The sequence below is a fragment of the Scyliorhinus canicula genome, chromosome 6 (assembly GCF_902713615.1).
Source record: "Scyliorhinus canicula chromosome 6, sScyCan1.1, whole genome shotgun sequence".
Lineage (NCBI taxonomy): Eukaryota > Metazoa > Chordata > Chondrichthyes > Carcharhiniformes > Scyliorhinidae > Scyliorhinus > Scyliorhinus canicula.
In genome coordinates, this window is record NC_052151.1 from 78,542,390 (window position 1) to 78,555,394 (window position 13,005).

Sequence of the window (13,005 nt, forward strand, 5' to 3'; positions counted from 1 at the left end):
ATTCACGCGAGGCTAAGGTTTGAAACCGTCAAGCCAGACAGGGCCTCCCTGCTCGGCGCACAGGCATGCAAGCAGCTAAACCTTGTGCAGCGGGTCAACACAATGACCTCCCCCAACGTGGATCTTCAAGCCGGCATTGACGACATCCTAGCTCAGTATCCAGATGTGTTTGACGGGATGGGCACTCTGCCATATCGGTACAAGATCCTGCTGCGGCCTGATGCACACCTGTGGTCCACGCTCCACGCCGCGTCTCGGCTCCACTGAAGGAGCGCCTGAAGGCACAGTTGAAGGATCTTCAGGACCAGGGCATCATCTCCAAAGTTACAGAACCGACTGACTGGGTCAGCTCGATGGTCTGTGTAAAGAAACCGTCAGGGGAGCTGTGCATCTGTATTGATCCCAAGGATCTAAACCAGAATATCATGCGGAACACTACCCCATCCCGAAGCGGGAGGAACTAACAAGTGAGATGGCGCATGCCTGGTTTTTCACAAACCTGCATGCAAGTTCTGGTAAATCCAGCTGGATGAGTCCAGCAGAAGGCTCTGTACCTTCAACACACCGTTTGGCAGGTACTGCTATAATCATATGCCGTTCGGCATTGTCTCGGCCTCGGAGATCTTCCATAGAATCATGGAGCAGATGATGGAGGGTATTGAAGGGGTTCGTGTGTTTGTGGATGAAGATATCATTTTGTCCACAACCCCCGAAGAGCACAGCTCTCATCTCCAGCAGGTATTCCGCCGTCTCCATGCCAATGGCCTCAAGCTGAACAGGGCAAAGTCTTGCTTTGGCATGTCGACACTGAAGTTCTTGGGTGACCAGATATCTCAGCAGGGTGTGCGCCCGGGCACAGACAAGGTCAAGGCCATCGAAGCCATGAAGACCCCTGAAGACAAGAAGGCGGTGCTGTGCTTCCTAGGCATGGTGAACTTCCTGGGCAAGTTTATCCCAAATCTGGCATCACACACCATGGCCCTCAGGCACCTGGTAAGAAAATCTACTGCCTTTGAGTGTCAGGCAGCTCATCAAGCAGAGTGGTTGGAGCTGAAAGCCAAGCTCACCACTGCACCTGTGTTGGCTTTTTTTGATCCCACAGGGAAACAAAGCTCTCGACAGATGCGAGCCAGGACAGTATCGGCGTGGTGTTGCACCAGCGCGATGACACCTCCTCCTTGGCTCCGGTTGCCTACGCATCACAGGCAATGACACCCATCGAGCAGCGGTACGCCCAGATTGAAAAGGAATGCCTGGCCCTGCTTACTGGAATCCTCAAATTCCACGATTATGTGTATGGCCTGCGGACGTTCACCGTTGAAACGGACCACAGGCCTCTAGTCCACATCATCCACAAGGAACTGAATGATATGATACCCTCGCTGCAGCGCATTCTCCTCAGGCTCAGACGCTATGACTTTGAGCTTGTGTACACACCGGGCAAGGAGCTCATCGTTGCGGATGCCTTGTCCCGCTCCGTTACCTTGCCTGCCGACCCCCCGGCAATCGTCCAGCAGATCGAATCACAGGTGCAGCTGTGGGCCAGCAACCTTCCGGCGTTGGATGAAAAGGTGATCCGCATTCGCGATGAGACTGCCAAGGACCCGCTTCTGCAGCATGTCATGCGCCACCTCGTCAATGGCTGGCAAAAAGGGCAGTGCCGTCAATTCTTTAATGTGAAGGACGACCTCATGGTGGTTGATGGCATCCTCCTCAAGCTGGATTGCATCGTCATTCCACTCAGTCTCCAGAGGTTGGTGCTCAGGCAAATACACAAGGGGCATCTGGGTGTCGAGATGTGCAGGCGCAGAGCCAGGCAGGCTGTTTACTGGCCTGGGATTAGTCAGGACATCTCAAATATGGTCCTCAACTGTCCGACCTGTCAACGCTTCCAGCCAGCACAGAGCAAGGAGACGCTTCAACAGCACAAAACCGTGACCTCCCCGTGGTCCAAGGTGGGCATCAACCTCTTTCACGCCAATGGTCGTGACTATGTGTTCATCATCGATTACTTCTCCAACTACCCAGAGGTTGTAAAGCTCTAAGACCTTACGTCCAGGATCGGCATCGAGGCCTGTAAGGAGACGTTCTCCAGACATGGTATTCCCCTTACTGTCATGAGTGACAACAGTCCTTGCTTCAGCAGCCAAGAATGGTCGAGATTTGCCCAGCTATATCAGTTTCATCACGTCACTTCCAGCCCACATTACCCGCAGTCCAACGGGAGGGTTGAGAAAGGGGTGCACATTGTAAAGCAGCTCATCTGAAAGGCTGCGGATTCTGCTTCTGACGTCAACCTTGCGCTGCTCGCATATAGGGCAACCCCTCTGTCTACCGGTATGTCACCGGCTCAACTCCTGATGAACAGGGACCTGCGGACGACTCTTCCAGCCATACACTTGCCTGATCTGGATCACCTCCCGGTGCTGCAGAAGGTGCAGAAACTCAGGGACCGGCAAAAACAGGGCTATGATGCTCATGCCATTGATTTGCCTGTGCTATCCCCGGCGGATACGGTCTAGATCCAGCTGCCTGATGGAGGCTGGTTAGCTCCAGAGGCTGCTCCTTGATCGTACGTTGTGCGTACGGCTGATGGCTCTGTTGTGCGGTGCAACAGACAGCCCTGCGCGCAGTTGCCCACCCGCAACCACATTCTTCGTTGTTTCCATCTGTCATTGTGCCACCTCCTGATACCTCGAACCACGAGGCCACCAGTCAGGCTGCAATCCCGCCCATCAAGGCGCCATCTCCACCACCACCTCTCCGGAGATCGACCAGGATCAGCAAGCCCAGAGACTGGACTTATGAACATTTGTTTTGTTTGCTATGTTCTGTTTCTCCACATTAGACACATGTACATTAGGAGAGGGGATGTTTAGCACACAGCTAAATTGCTGGCTTTGAAAGACCAAGGCAGACCAGCAGCATGGTTCAATTCCCGGAATGTGGTGACTAGGGGCTTTTCACAGTAACTTCATTTGAAGCCTACTTGTGACAATAAGTGATTTTCATTTCATTTCATTTCATGTGCAATGAGACCTGGATGTCCTCGTCCACCAGTGACTCTATGAAGATAAGCATGCAGGTCCAGCAGACAGGAACAAAGGCAAATGGTATGTTAGTCTTCATAGCGAGAGCATTCAAGTACAGGAGCAGGGATGTCTTGCTGCAATTATCAGAGCATTGGTAATGCCACATCTGGAATATTGTGTGCAGTTTTGGTCTCCTTATCTGAGGAAGGATGTTCTTGCTATAGAGGAAGTGCATTAGAAGGTTTACCAGACTAATTCTTGGGATGGCAGGACTGATGATCCTACTAATGATCCTCTGAGAGAAAACATTTCATCTCATCTCCATTTTAAAAAGAAGACCTCTAATTTTAAACTGTACCTGCCTAGTTCTAGGCCCCCAGACAAGAGGAAATATCTTCTCAGTATCCATCCTATGAAGTCCCCTCAGGATCTTACATGGTTCAAATAAGATCATGTTTAATCTTCTAAACTCCAATGGGTATGGGCCCTACCTGTTCAACCTTTCTTCACATGATAAGCCCTTCTTCCCAGGAACTAGCTGAGTGAACCTTCTCCGAACTGCTTCCAATGCAATTATAAGCTTTACAAATAAAGAGACTAAAACTGTCTCCAGATGTGGTCTCATCAAGACCCTGTAACATGGCAGCAAAACTTCCCATCATTTATACTGCATTCCCCTTGCAATAAACGGCAACATTCCATTCACCTCCCTAGACTATAAGACCATAAGACACAGGAGCAGAATTAGGCTGTTTGGCCCATCGGGTCTGCTCTGCCATTCAATCATGACTAATATTTTTCTTATCCCCATTCTCCTACCTTCCCCCCATAACCCCGATCCGCTTATTAATCAAGAACCTATCTATCTCTGTCTTAAAGACACTCAGTGATTTGACCTCCACAGCCTTCTGCGGCAAAGAGTTCCACCGATTCACCATCCTCTGGCTGAAGAAACTCCTCCTCATCTCTGTTTTAAAGAATCATCCCTTCAGTCTGAAGCTGAGGCCTCGGGTTCTAGTTTTTCCTACTAGTGGAAACATCCTCACCACGTCCACTCTATCGTGAGATTTAATAAGATCTCCCCTCATCCTTCTAAACTCCAATGAGTACAGACCCAGAGTCCTCAATCGCTCCTCATATGACAAGCTCCTCATTGCAGGAGGTTCTTGTGAAACTCCTCTGGGCCCCCTCCTAGGCCAGCACATCCTCTCTTAGATTTGGGACCCAAAAATGGGGTCTGACCAGAGCCTTATACAGCCTCAGAAGTGCATCCCTGCTCTAGTATGCTAGCCCTCTCGACATGAATGCTAACATTGCATTTGCCTTCTTAATTGCCAGCTGAACCTGCACGTTAACTTAAGAGAATCTTGAACTAGGACTCCTAAGTCCCTTTGTGCATCTGATTTCCTAAGCCGTTCTTCATTTCAAAAATAGTCTATGCCTCTGTTCTTCCTTACAAAGTGCATAACCTCACACTTTCCCACATTGTATTCCATCTGCCACTTCTTTCCCACCCTGCTAGCCTGTCTAAGTCCTTCTTCAGCCACTCTGCTTCCTCAACACTATCTGTCCTTTGCACCTAATCACTTGCTGCACCTATATAATAACTTTTTTATGATTCATGTACCAAGACATCCAGATTCCTTTGTACACCGAGTTCTGCGATATATCCATTTAAGTAGCATACTGCTTTTCCATTCTTCTGGCCAAAATGGACCAGTTCACATTTTCCCACATTATACTCCATCTGCTTTTTTTCACCACTCACATTACCTGGCTGTATCCCTTCAAGGACTCTCTACCTCCTCTTACTTTCTTACCCACCTTGGTGTCATTGGCAAATTCAGTGACCATTTGGTTGCTTCGTCCAAATCATTGATATAGATCGTAAATAGTTGAGCCCCCAGCACTGATCCCTGTGGTACTCCACTCATTACATCTTGCCAATCCAAAAAAGACACATTCACCCCTATCTGTGCTTCCTTTTGCCGAATCAATCTTTTATCCATGGTAATATGTTATCCCCTACACCAGTGCTCTTACTGTTGAAGTAACCTTTGACGCCGCATCTTATCAAACACTTTTCTGGAACTCCAACTACTGCATATCTACAGGTTTCCTTTTATCCATCTTGCTTATGACTTCCTCAAAAAACTCTAATAAATTAGTTACATAGAATTTCCCTTTCACTAAAACATGTTGACGCTGGATGATCTGATTAAATATCCTGCTTAATAATGGATTCTGGCAATTTGGCTGTATGAGGAACAAAGTCCTTACAGTATAGATTTTTATAATATATATATATATATAATTAGATATGCTCATTGCTATTTCTAAAATGTTAAAACTGAACAAAAAAATCCTTTAAAATGTCTGTGACCCCGAATTAAAGATGCAACTCGGCTCTCTCGGGAAAAATTGCATCTCATCATCTTGAGGAGCCACTTGCTATACAAACGCCATCTGCATTTAATAACTCAGGTTGGCCAGAAGGAGATGGATCGTCTACTAAAAGAAAGGCCCCGCAAACTTTCTTTCAATTCCTAATGGTTTCGACATTTAACATTCTTTGGGGTCCAACAGTAGGTACACATCAAAGACCTGGTGGGTGTAGTGAAATGCATCACTGTATATACGCAAGGGGTTAATGTAAATACACTGCAACTAAGTAACCACTAGAGGGAGCACCACTGATGTATATAATAGACAAAGCAGGAAGTCAAAGGGCACTCTTCACAGGAACGGTAGCTGGTGAGCAGGACACGGACAGACAGCTCAGATGTAACATATAGAATAAGCGCTGGAGAGAGAACAAACTCACACAGTAAAGCATCTACTTCAACTGTAAGACTACAAGCTTTATTCAGACACAAATAATATAACATAATACATGGTACCAGAAGTCTTCAGAACAATTACTAGAAGATTATGCAAGATGCAGTCAAAGCAAGATCGAAAACAGAAGAAAACTCGTACGTGGGGAGACATCGCCGAGTCGATGAAACTCATTGGAACTACACCGCAGCTGAAAACAACCAGTAATTTAAGTCATAGATGGAAAATTTTTAAACAAATGTTCGAACTATATATATATTTCAGAAGAAATGAAAATAGCACTGTTGCTCGCAGGACATGATGGTAGAGAAATCTTTAACTGCTTTAATTACGTGAAAGGTGAAGACACCACCAAATTAGAATACTGAAAAAATTTGAAGATCACGGTAGCACCAGTAACAATGTTGCTCTAAGACATTCAATGCTCATAGACCAAATTGCACAGAGAATGAGTGATGCGAAACTCAAATAATCATTATCAGAACAGAAAGGTTTAACGCTGGAAATCGCAATTGAAAAGTGCAGATCACAAGAACAAAATAACATTAAGTGCTTACATAGAAACAACACCGAAAAAGTTCTTCTCCACGGGTCTAAAGAAGTTAAAATGGCGTCTGAACACATTTTAAACTCCCCGGGGAACAAAAGGTGCAAATCTGGGTCTGCGCATGTGCAGGAAACAGAAGCCGTGCATGCGCAGTTCAAAATAGCCGATTTGAATGCAGATCATTTTGCGCAAGCGCAGTCCACGCATGCGCAATTGAAGAAAGCCATTTTGGTCACATGCACGGTTGAACAAAAAGAGTGCATAGTTCAAAAATGGATGTGCGCATGTGCGAGAAGCCACACATGCGCAGTTGAAGAAAAAGCGCACAGTAAAGGAAAATCAATTTGCGTATGCATAATCGATTCCTACGCTTTATGTCACAGGCGTCATGATGTCAGAAGACTCACACCATGCCCACTTAAAGAAGAAATGCCCAAAAATCACAAACAATACTCTGAAAGGCACAAAACCACAGAATTCAACCTCAAAAGGCACAACATTGCCTGAACCTCTACCAGCAGTTGAAAATAACTTTCGCAGCACCCATGGAACAAGCAGTTTGCACCACCCAAAGTGAAGAGAACAATGACAAATCCAAAACCAAAAAAAATGATTTGTTCATTGAACATGAAGAGCACAATAATGAATCCGAAACAAAAAAAGATGATTTGTTTATTGAAAAATACTACTCAGACATGGCTGAGTTATTCGTATATGCTAATCATAACATCAGCAACACGGTTGCAAAGCTCAACACGACTCTACTCATGGTAGATGAATCTATACCATGATGCAATGGCAGATTGTCGATACATTGGACGACAGTAACCTGTCAAATACCCAAGAAGAAAACAACACCACACAGTGAGTACTGACCGACTCTGTTGAGAGAGCACAGATCAACTCCAAAGAGTGAACACTGCACGACTCCACACAGAGAGCGATGAAAGACTCCACAGAGAGAGCGACGCAAGCCTCCACAGAGAGCTCGTTGACAGACTCCAAAATGGAAGCAACTAAAGACTCCATAGCAAAATCCATGCATGAACAAAACCATGAAAGTCTACCTACCGTATCTGGGCAATCAGAAAGTCTACCAAGCTCACGTGAACAACAAGAAGACAATGTAAGTCTACCCACTGTATGTGACACAAGTGACAAAGAAATCACAATTCCCAGACAAGATACACAAGATCACTGCAAGACTGACAGATCTCAGCTCGTCTGTACAAAAGAACTTGACAATTAAAGCACAACCACTCATGAGTCTAGTGAGACCACATCAATTAAAACCTCATCTACTCTTGACAGCCTACAAGAAACTGAAATATTGATGACGGTGATTCCAGAAGGAGAGCACCAAGAGATCACAGATGAAGCAGATCAACCAGAAATGACTCCAGAAGAGGAGCACCAACAAAGCAAAGAGGAATCAAATCCACCACAAATGACTGATGTCACAAAGATCAATGCAACATCAGATCATTCTCACAATCCTCAAGAAGAAATGCTGAATGAAACATCAGATACCACAAAGGACACTGACACCAATAACTTTGAGAATGACTCAAATTATCCACATGGAATAGTCATTGAGCGCAACAAGAACAACAAAAACCACAAGAAATACAACAGAAACAAGAACAACAATAAAAACTACAAGCACAACAACAAAAACAACAAGAAGTATAACAAAGACAACAACAGCAACAACACGCACGACAAAAACAACAAGAACAACAGCAAAAACAACAAAAACAGAAACAACAAGCACGACAAAAGCAACAACAAGAACAACAACAAAAACAACACTGACAGAAACAACAACAATGAAACAACGACCTGTACAACATTGTACAACTCTGGACATGAAGGACAATGCAACAGCACACTCCAAAACAATGACAAGAGTACAGACATATCATGGCATTATAACGAAGCTCACAAATTCACATTTGCTCGAGAACAAACAAGCACACCAGCTTTCAAGGCAGATGACACACGAAATCGATATCACAAGAACAGAAAAAAGTCCACGGTCAGTCAACATCAGTGGTTTAACCATTTGAATACCTCGTGATGACTTGTTGGTTACCTGAACACTAGAACACTGACGACATTCACTAAGAAATTACAATATCAACATCATCACATCAACAACAGAAAGAGAAACTCAAACGAGTAAATTCATAAAGTTAGACTCATACATTTTTTATTAAGATTGGACACATAAATTTTAATTGGCTTTGAATAATCATCACTGTCAACACAACTTGTATATAATCATCATTTATCTACCTGTCTTGTACAATTTTCTTTAACAAAGTACAGAAATTATGTAAAAAGAAAAAAGCGAGATGTAGTGATATGCATCACTGTATATACACAAGGGGTTAATGTAAATACACTCCAACTAAGTAACCACCAGAGGGCGCACCAGAGATGTATATAATAGACAAAACAGTAAGTCAAAGGGCGCTCTTCACAGGAACAGTAGCTGGTGAGCAGGACATAGACAGCCAGCTCAGATGTAACACATAGAATAAGCGCTGGAGAGAGAACAAACTCACAAAATAAAGCATCTACTTCAACTGTAAGACTACGAGCTTTATTCAGACACAAGGAATAATACAGTGGGGAGATGGGAGTCATGTGACATGGGCCTCTGCTTATGGATCAAGTAATATTGTCTTATTGAACTGCATACATCTAACTAGGAGCCCCACCGATGAGAAGCTCTGCCCAGGTGGAATACCTGGCCCCCATCTACGTTGCTCCTGCTGGAAATTCATTACCATCACCTACCAGACTGAATGACACTGTGTGCCGTTGCCATTGTGTGAAGTCAACATAACCGGAATAGCATCAGTTTTTAGCCAAACAATGTCCGTGAAGGAATCCCTCAGAGGACCTTAATTCTAGGCTCTGGGACATACAATATTTTCCTTTTCTGTGGTCTTTGTACTGTAAATTGTTCTTTTGTTTATCACAGTATGCTCGGCCCGTCCGCGATGCTCCGCCCCTCTCAGGCAACGGTCAGGTAGGCGCAAATTACTACAAGTATTTACTTTTTAAAAATAAATTTAAAGTACACAATTCTTTTTTTTCCAATTAAGGGGGAATTTAGCGTGGCCAATCCACCTAACCTGCACACCTTTGGGTTGTGGGGGTGAGACCCACTCAGACACGAGAATGTGCAAACTCCACACAGACAGTGACCCAGGGCCAGGATTGAACCCAGGTCCTCAGCACCGTGAGGCAGCAGTGCTAACCACTGCACCAACATGCCGCCCTACTTCAAGTATTTACAAACAGGTACTGGGCACCATGCCTGCGGAGTGGCAGTGGGAGACTAGAAAAACACAAAAAAAAACATTGAAAACTGTTGGCCTTGCTGGGGGTTGGCTGGCCAGGCCAGGGCAGGTGTGGGGAGTGACTTGCTGCCAAGTCCGTGGAATTGGGAAGACCCCCTCGGGGTCAGGGTGGCCTGGCTCAGACTATCTTGTAAACCCCTTTGGTGTTACTTACAGGCTCCTGGTGCTCACACCGCTGAGTGCTGCCTGTGTCCTTTAAATGGTCAGAAAACCTCTGGTCATCTGTGAGCCCACCCAGGCCGCTCCTCTGGACTACATTATACCTCAGGTGTACCATCAAGGGCCTGGGCGGGCCAAGCTCAATCAGGGGCCCATCAGGTGTTGGTGCTCCTCAGACGTGTTACCCCACTGCAGAGGAAGTAGGGGATCAGCAGTGATCACCCTAAGCATAGGACATCTACAGCGTGGTCTTTGGAGTCCTCCCTGATTCTCTGCCCCTCTCGGGGCAGAGGCCTTACCAGTGACCCCCACCCCTCTGGATCACCAGTTGTTTCCCCCCTGGTGAGGCTGCAAGCGCTGACTGCCTCTGTCACCATCTCCCAGGTGGTATTCAGGAGGGAAGGCTTGAGGAAGGCTTGAGTCTGTGCCCCACCCTCCACTCCTCACTGGCATGGACCTCAGAGGTTTGGGCAGCAGGGTAGCATGGTGGTTAGCATAAATGCTTCACAGCTCCAGGGTCCCAGGTTCGATTCCCGGCTGGGTCACTGTCTGTGTGGAGTCTGCACATCCTCCCCGTGTGTGCGTGGGTTTCCTCCGGGTGCTCCGGTTTCCTCCCACAGTCCAAAGATGTGCGGGTTAGGTGGATTGGCCATGCTAAATTGCCCGTAGTGTCCTAATAAATGTAAGGTTAAGGGGGGGTTGTTGGGTTACGGGTATAGGGTGGATATGTGGGTTTGAGTAGGGTGATCATGGCTCGGCACAACATTGAGGGCCGAAGGGCCTGTTCTGTGCTGTACTGTTCTATGTTCTATGTTCTATGTTCTAGGTCACATCTTCTGTGAGCCATCTTGGTGGCTGCAGTGAGCGTGTCCGTGGTCCAGCTCCAGGTGCGCAAATCCCAGCCCCATTGGTTAGACTATCCATGGGGCCGGGAATTGCTCTGAATTCACTCCATCAGAGTGCTGGCCATTTGCATGTCCTGACTCACTTAATGAACAGCGCCCCCAATGAAAACATGAATTGCACACTTTTCAGTCCTGGTGGCAACACTCAGATGTTACGCTAATTGGCCTATAGTTTCCTGCTTGCAGTCCCCCTCCTTTCTTGTATACATTTGGAACATTTGTTAATTTCCAATCCACTGGGACTCTTCCAGAATTTTGGACAATTATAACCCCAACACCTCTACTATCTCTGCAGCCACTTGCGCTAAGACCTTAAGATGCAGGTCATCTGATCCTGGGGACCTATCTGTCTAATGATGGTGATCGATTTAAGTTCCTCTCTTTCTTTCACCTGTTGTTTTCCAAAAATCTTTGGGAAGTTCTTGAAGTCTACATTGAGAACAGAGACAAAACACCATTTTCTAGTTTCTCAGACTCTCTCTCTGGAGAATCAACACTACCTTTAGTTACTCTTCTCCTATTTAAATATTTGCAGGAAGTCTTAACATCTGTTCTTAATATTATTAGCTAGCTTTTTCTCATACCGATTTTCCCCCCTGTTTTTGTTTCGGTCATTCTTTGCTAATTCTTAAAATCTGTCCATTTTTTGCCCTCCCACTAGATTTGCAGATTTGTACAGTGTTTTGTGTAATTTGATACAGTCCTTAATTTACTTATTTAGCCACAAATGATACTACTCTTCTTGAAGAGTCTTTATTTCCTTCTGAAATAAATCTTGCCTCAGAGTTATTAAATATCTCCATAAAGTCTGCCATTGCATCTCTACTGCCCTACCTGTTCCCAGTTTCCCAGTTCACTTTAGCCAGCTCTGGCCTTCATATCCTTATAGTTATCTTTATTTAGATTCAGTCATGGATCCATACTTCTCCCTTTCAAACTGAATGTGAAATTCTATTAAGTTGCGATCACTGTCGGTTGGAAGTTCCATTGCCATTAGATTATTTCTCAATCATGTCTCATTTCATATTTCCATGTCTACAATAACCTGCTCCCTGGTTGGCTGTAGAACTTGCTGCTTTAAGAAATTGTCCCGAATACACTCTATGAGCTAATTTCCCAGGCTACCTTTGTCAATCCGATTTGTCCCATCTACATGTAAATAAGAGTCACCCATGATTATTATTTCTCACATGCTCCATTTATTTTTTCATATAAACTGCATTTGATTGAGGAGGCATTGGCATAGTGGTATTGTCACTGGACTAGTAAACCAGAAACCTAGAGTAATTATCTGGGGATCCCGGTTCAAATCCCACCACTGCAGATGGTGAAATTTGAATTCAATGAAAATATGGAATTAAAAGTCTTAACCATTGTCGATTGTCTTAAAAACCCATCTGGTTCACCAATGTGCTTTAGGGAAGGACATCTGCCGTCCTTACCTGATGTGGCCTAAATGTGACCCCAGAACCATAGCAATGTGGTTAACTCTTAACTGCCTCCTCAAGGGCAATTAGCGATGGATAATAAATGCCGGCAGAGCCTGGGATGCCCACGTCCCACGATGAACAAAAAAACCCTTTGATGTCTTACCTTTCCTATTTCTTACCCAAACTGATTCTACATCGTGCTCTTTCAAGCTAACAGCATCTCTCACTACTGTAATAATAACATCCTTGATTAACAGAGCAGTGCATAACATGTACGAGTGCATTGCCATTCTACTCCTTAGTGGCCACTGTATACTGTGGTAACCTAGCAAGGCCTAGATTTAGGCCCAATTTAAAGTGGGTATTTTAAATTAAAGAATTCACCCAATTAAATTGGACATCCTAATTTAAAGAATTGGGCACTTTAAAATCAAACTGGAGTCAACCTCAGGCAGTCTGTTGGAATTCAGACTTGACCAAAGTCAAATACACAAACTGCCGGGATATGTCTGGATCTGTCCCCTCAGTCACCCATCAAAGCGATCATTGCACCTTATTGATATGCACAGGTCTATTGTCAGTAGCCCAGATCGAGCCAGATTTTCTGTCACCCAGAGTTTCTACTGTTACCTTATATGGGAACAGGTTATGTGCAGCCCACACCACCAGAGATGGGACACCTGGGCCGGACTCAGGTAGCCTGTCAAATGGTCATCGACC